Source organism: Lynx canadensis, chromosome B3 (genome assembly GCF_007474595.2).
Source record: "Lynx canadensis isolate LIC74 chromosome B3, mLynCan4.pri.v2, whole genome shotgun sequence".
Classification (NCBI taxonomy): Eukaryota; Metazoa; Chordata; class Mammalia; order Carnivora; family Felidae; genus Lynx; species Lynx canadensis.
The window spans coordinates 22,522,422-22,529,923 of record NC_044308.2 but is presented as its reverse complement, the minus strand read 5'-3'; the positions used below and the strand labels follow the sequence as shown (position 1 = coordinate 22,529,923).

The following is a 7,502-nucleotide window of genomic DNA, read 5'->3' as shown; positions in this document are numbered from 1 at the left end:
AGGTTACTCAAGGGGAGGAGGCGTGGTCTGAGGTTTCTGCAATTTTCCCGGAAAGGGGGCATGTCGGGGACATAGTCACTCAAGGTGGAGGACACAGAACAAGATGGAGTCAGCCGGCATAGGTCCGCTCTTTCAGGGTCTTGGGTGATTTCCTTAACCTTGTAATAATTCACTGGCTTGATTATTGCTGGGAATGGCCAGCAAACACTGAAACAGTGGATTAAAGATTACTCCACACTTTGCTATGAAAGAGAGGAGAAGGCATGGGGTCAACGTTTGCAGATGAAGAAGACCCATTAGCCTCACTCATATTCTCACTTATTGCAGTGCCGGGACAGTCACAAATCTCAGTTGGCTTGTTGTGTACAGAGGGCATATAACTTTTTAGGCATGCAAAAATAAAGGGTGTATGACTTAAAGGTGAACAATTACAAGAAACTAATCAAATCAGAGCCAAAGGCAAGTGTCTATATGTCCTATTGTTTTGCTAAACTTTGTACACAATGTATAGATAACCGAGTTCCCCAAGGACTGCAGAAACTTCTGGTAGGGCTGGCCCCTGGGCACTCTGCAATCAGGGCAGTTACAAGCCTCTGACATTCCAAGAGACCCAAGCCCCTCCCAAGCTTAAATGTAGCCCATCAGAAATTTCTGTGTTACATTTTAGCTAGCCAAGCATTGTGTATAAGCTCGTCATCCTCAGTAATAACCCCAACAGATGATAACATCTTTCATGCCCTCCAAAAGGCATAGACCATGTGGTCCCTGCTGCCCAAGCTGATAATTCAAATAGGGGTATATTTGAGGTACTTCCATCATTCCTATTGGATAGGCTAGGAAGCATGAAGGGCATCTGCAAGGTTCGTGCTTCTGCCAGGATGTGGAATTGCTCCTCTGTGTTGGCAGCAATGAAAGAGATTGACCATAAGGTCCTTCCAGGTTAATTCAAAAGACTGAGTCAGGTTCCTGAATTCCTAGTACATTTGCTGGGATCCTCAGAAAGCTGGCCTAATTGCTCATGGCACTCCCTGAAATCTGACATTGAAAAGGGAACATATACTCTTGTGGTCCCCTGAGGTCCACCCACAACTCCATGTAGGGGGCAGAAGAAGTCTTTCTCTTGGCACGAATCTGGTAAAGGAGAATAGATTGGTTGATGTGGTTGATGTGAGTAGTTGCTTCTGATGGAGCTGATGGATCTGGGGTGTCACTCTTGGTCTTGGGTTGTTCCTTGTGGGGAGCAACTGTGAGAATTCCTTTCTTGGGACCAATTTCTAAATGACCCCTCCTCACTGTGAATGTTTTATACTTGTTAGGGTCATCCCTGAGGACCATAAAGGCCTGGTCGTAAGTGATTTCTACCCATTTTTCTAGTTGCTTACAGAAAAGATCACGTTGCAATATAGTGTCATAGTTAAGACTACCATTTTCCAGCCAGATTTCCCCATTCCCTAGCTTATACTGAAGCCAAACAGTGTTACAAAAGAAGATAAGAATTTTCCATGTTAGGCTTTTTAATCAGAGCTGATCTTAGTATGTCAAAATGTATCCCAGGAGTCTTTGGGGATAGAGGTGGAAATTCCCATTGTCTTCAGGGAGAGAGTTGACTCCTGTAATGAGAAAAGGAGCAAGTGAATAAGAGCTCCCATTAATAGAAGACTTGAGTTCTATTCTTCCAAAGAGAGTTATCTCTCTATCATGAACTTGGTAGGATCTCAGGTGGGATCTCTTTCAGAGAGTTCCAATGATGAGTGGACCATGGCTGTCCTTAACCTGCTGTCCACACATCACCCTGTAATCACAGCTGTGGCTAGCATGCTGTGTGATGGCCCTGCCAGTCCTGGAATCCCAAAGCCTGTGCTTTATCTTAACACCTTCTGGCCCTAAGAGAAGAAGGCTTCCTGGAGACCTCAGTATAGATGATGCTAAACAATTATCCCTGACATGCTGGGGTAAATCCCTCAGGAATGGGCATCATAATGACTCTAAGATCTCTGAATGTCCCATCCTCCTTGTTCTGATCAGGTGTTCAACAATTGGTGGCAAACAACTGCCACCAAAAGGCAGGGGTCTTTTTGATTGTTTAAATATTTCTTACTTGTCTATAGGTATCTGTTGATCTCTCCCACTTTGCAGTCAGTTCTGGTGAAATTAACCTCTACCTTCCAATTCTCTCTTTATCCCTGAATTATTTGGGTTGCATTACACTTAATTAAGTGCCAACTAAGACAGACCCACAGGGATAAATCTCAATAAGTGGGGTCCTTTTCCAGAGAGTAAAACAGTTTATAGCCTGTTTTACATTATCTTACACAGATACAACAGTCTGACTTGGCCCTCTTGCAAGACCTTTGTTATAGGTGGCAAAACATCTCACAGGTCCTAGTGCCCCACCTTCAACAAAGGATAGTTCAGAAAGGTATGAGAGGAAATGGCTGAAGCTAGACCCAGGACCAGCAGCTGGGTGGTCAGAGTGTCCCATAACTAAGAGAGATTTTTGCAGAGATAGAGATAGACTGGGAATATCAAGAGTCACCTAGGGATCAATGTGATGGATCTCAGGGTGCTGTTTGTAAGCATCACTCATATGAATGGCCATGAATCACTCTTTTATGTGTCTCAGTTTCTCCTACTGGAAGTCTGAAATAAGCAGGGGGGCTTGGAGTACTGGAGTACTCAGAGTGTGTGTGCATGCCTGGGTCACCAGAAATTAATTACCATGAGAGGGAGTTCCCCATGGGACTAATGCACTTCTGGAGGAATGACCTTAGATACTTCCCCTAGGCTCTTAGTTGCTCAAGAAAACCTTTCTGTGGGAAGGAACAGGTGCCCCTTATTCTTTAGGAGTGAAAATAAGTGTCCCATAAATACTAACAGACTACTACTGTTCCCAGTAGATCAGGAAGAGAGAGTAGAACAAAGAAAATATGGTTCCTAAGCAACTCTCAGCACAAGGGAGGCGAGAGTTGAAGACTCGCCAATGAAGAGTGCTGCTCAATGTACGGTTATCTGGTCCTTTTGTGGTCACAAAAAAGATATTGCTGGGTGGACTGGGGAGACTCCCAGGCCCTGAGCTCTCCACCCAATCTGTCCCCTGGGACAGAGTATATACATATACACATACATATACATATACATATACATATACACATACATATACATATATGTATATGTATACATATACATATACATGTATATATGTATACATATATGTATATACATGTATACATTACACACACATATATCACATCTATTTATCTATCTATCTATCTATCTATCTATCTATCATTTATATAATATAGATAATGAAGATGTGATATATCTACCTATATATCTATATCTCTATCTATCTATATCTTACTATTTTCAATAACATGGATGGAGCTAGAGAGTATTATGACAAGCAAAATATATCAATCAGAGGAGCAACAAATACCACATGATCTCACTCATACACGAAATTTAAGAAAAAAAGGAAATGAGCAAAGGGAGAGAGAGAGAGTTAAGACTCTTAACCATCGAGAATAAGTGGCTGGTTACCAGAAGGGAGGTTGGTGGGGTAATGGCTTAAATAGGTGATGCAGATTAAAGAGTGCACTTGTTGTATGGAACAACATATTGTTGTTGTATGGAACATACATATGGAAGTGTATGGAAGTGTTGAATCACTATATTGTACACTTGAAACTAATATTACACTGTTTGTTAACTGGAATTAAAAACTTGAAAAAAAAAACAAAGATGTGGCACACACACACGCACATACACACACACACACTGGAATATTAGTTATCCATAAAAATAATAAAATCTTGACACTTGCAATGACAAGGATAGAACTAGACAGCATAATGCTAAATGAAATAAGTCAATCAGAGAAAGACAAATAAGATACAATTTCACTCATATCTAGAATTTAAGAAACAAAGAAATGAGGGGTATCTGGGTGGCTCAGTCATTTAAGCATCTGACTCTTCATTTTGTCTCAAGTCATGATCTCACAGTTTATGGGACTGAGCCCAGCATTGGGCTCTGCACTGACAGTGTGTATCCTGCTTGGGATTCTCTCCCCCGCCACACCTCTCTCTGCCCCTCCCCAGCTCGCCCTCTCTCTACATCTCTCAAAATAAAGAAATAAACTTAAAAAAAGAGAAACAATGAGATAAGGGTATGAGAGAGAGAGAGAGAGAGAGAGAGAGAGAGAGAGAGAGAGAGAGACAAACCAGAGACAGACTCTTAATTATAGAGACAAACTGATCATTACCAGAGGGGAGGGGGTGCAGGTTGAGTTAAATAGGTGATGGGGATTAAGTAGTACACTTATGTTGAGGACTGGGTGATTTATGGAAGTGTTGAATCACTATACTGTACACCTGAAACTAATAAAACACTGGCAATTAACTGGATTTAAAATAAAAAAAAAATAAAAATAGGATCTTTGGGTCACTATGGTCATAGAAGTAATAAACTCATTGGACCATGCCAAATTTGCCAATAAGAGATATCCAAATCTAATATTTTCCATTCTCTGTGAGCCTTAGCAGGAATCGCTGTGATGGAAGGATGGGCTCAGTGGCAGGCAATAAATACCCAGGTAAGGGGAGAGTGAACCCTGGTACAAATATATGGCTCTACAGGATTTTCCTTCCTGTCATTAAAGCAAGAAGTTAATTAGGCTTTAACAGGACGCCTGAAGCCATCAAAAGGTCAGTCAAGGCCCGTTATTAGGAAAGTTAGCAACCTGTGTTTGCCACATTCCACAAACAATCCTACAAAAAAGCCAGATGAAACTACCCAGGCCAATTCAAAGAAGGGCAGAAACCCTGACCAAGTAATGGAGAAAAGGAAAGAAACCTTGCTCTCAAAGTAATCCTCTCCTCAAATAATAATTGTTTTACCTCTGAGTTAACAACTGTAATACAAGATAGAAGACCCAAACCCGGGCACAGCTCTCCCTTAAGCTCGCCTGCTCTCACATCTCTAAGTGTACCCTCACTTTAATAAACTTCTCACTTGCACTGCTCAACCTTTGTCTGTACATTCTTGAATTCTTTCTTGCCAGGAGACCACAATCTTCCAATGAAGTCCCAGGGGGCAGATTGGGTGGAGAGCTCAGGGCCTGAGAGTCTCCCCAGTCCACCCAGCAATATCTTTTTTTGTGACCACAAGGGACCAGATAACTGTATGTTGAGCAGCACTCTTCATTGGGGAGTCTTCAACTCTTTCTTCCCTTGTGTTGAAGAGTTGCTTAGGAACCATACTTTCTTTGTTCTACTCTCTCTTCCTGATCTACTGGGAACCAGGCTGGTAGCATTTATGAGAGACTGATTTTCACTTCTAAAGAACAAGGGACACTTGTTCCTTCCCACAGAAATGTCTTCTTGGGCAACTAAGAACCTAGGGGAAGTATCTAAGGCCATTCCTCAAGAAGTGCTCTCAGCACTTGCAATGATATCAAGGGACAAGATGACCTTTTCTTCTATCTTGTAGGAGATAACAGACGTAAACAGATTAAAGATGATATAGTCTTCACCAAATTCATATCTGGAATTTAGTAATTCAAGGGCAATGACAGATGCATCTCCAATCACAGGAAGTTTTCTTCCCACTTCTTTGAAGGTCACCACAAACTTGTCAGAGTGAGTCCTATGAAGTATATTGGTGATTTTACCACAAATTCCAACAAGTGTAACTTCTTCTCTGCTGCTGTGAATGTGGCCACCTCAGTTTTCATCTGTTTAGGAACTGAGGAATGAATACTACCACAGAACCCTCAATCTGAGGACATATCAATAAGAAGGTGTTTCTTCTTGTCTTCAGGCACCTTAATAAGTATCAGCTTTTTCATAGAGGGCCAAAGATCCTACTTCAATACACTTGAGCTGGTTTTAGCTCCCTATCTGCTTGGGTATATGTTGCTGCTGGAACCATTTTCATAGACTTGGTAATTTTCTGGATGCTTTTTGATTGACTTTAATTACCTGGCAATGTTGCATCCACACAACTCCTGAAACAATGCTACGGGTACCAGTGACAGTCACAGCAAAGTTTATTGCAATGAGAGGCAAGGCCGACCGATTGGGACAGACACTCTTAATAAGAGTGCGGCCTCGAACAGCCTGGGTACAGAGTTTTTATAGCCAACCACCTCATCTTATCATCACCTGGGAACAGAACAAAGAAATAGTTCCCAGATGGGGGTGGAAACAGTTCAGACCTTCTGCTGTTAAGCCACAACCAGTTGACCACCTTGACCCTGCCTCCGGCGCCACTTTTTCAAAGTTCTCAACATGCCCTTGCCCCAATCCAATCAAACTCTAATCCAGTTGATTTTCCTTGAACTTTTGTCCCCTTGATTGATAGGACAAGGCTGTTATCTCTTAACCTATCGTGTCAAAACAAAGCTGTTCTTTCTCAAGGCTACAGGTTAGCCCTACAATTTAACCCTATAGGCAGTACATTTTAAAGTTGCCATTTTGAACTTGGATCCATTGCATCTACACAGCCCAGGCCAATAGCCCAGTGATGCTCATCTGAGAGAACATGGTCGTACCAGACATGATGAAGGTAATTCAGATAGGCCTCTGTGGTTCTCTTTTTTTAGTGGTGTTGTTATCTGCTTTTGGTATCAGGGCAATGCTGGACTCGTAGAATGAATTTGGAAGTTTTCCTTTCTTTTATGTTTTTTTTTTTTTGGATTACTTTGAGAATAATGGCATTAACTTTCTTTCAGTATTTGGTAGAAATAATCTGTAAAGCGATTTGGCTCTGGGTTTTTGTTCGTGGAAGTTTTTTGATCACAGATAGAATGTTTTTTGCAGGTTATGAGCCTAAGTTTTCATTCTTTTCTTTTCTTTCTTTCTTTCTTTCTTCTTTCTTTCTTTCTTTTTCTTTCTTTCTTTCTTTCTTTCTTTCTTTCTTTCTTTCTTTCTTTCTTTCTTTCTTTCTTTCTTTCTTTCTTTCTTTCTTCTTCTTCAATTTAGATACAAGTTAATTACCATATAGTGGAGCATTGGTTTCAGGAACAGAATTTAGTGATTCATCACTTACATATAATACCCTGTTCTCATCCCAAGTGCAATCTTTAATTCTCATCACCCATTTAGACTATCCCCCCCACCCATCTCCCTTCATCAACCCTCAGTCTGTTCTCTATACTCAAGAATGTCTTATGGCTTGTTCCTCTCTCTGTTGTTTTTTTTTTAAGTTATTTATATATTTTTGACAGAGAGAAAGCGCATTGGGGAGGGGCAGAGAGAAGGAGATAGAGAATCCCAAGCAGGCTCCACTGTGCTGTCAGTGAAGAGCCCAAATGTGGGCCTTGAACTCTGGAACCATGAAATCATGACCTGAGATGACATCAAGAGTCAGACACTTAACTGACAGAGCATCCAGGCACCCTTCCCTCTCTTTTTTTTTTTTATCTTGATTTATTTTTCCTTCCCCTTCCCTATGTTCATCTGTTTTTTTTCTTTAAGTCATTTATTATTTTAATATATATA

At 41.1% G+C, this 7,502-nt stretch overlaps 1 pseudogene; it reads right to left on the bottom strand.

Annotated features, from left to right (window-relative positions):
* Positions 1–5,423: 5,423 nt before the first annotated feature.
* Positions 5,424–6,545, bottom strand: LOC116738117 (annotated as a pseudogene).
* Positions 6,546–7,502: the final 957 nt, after the last annotated feature.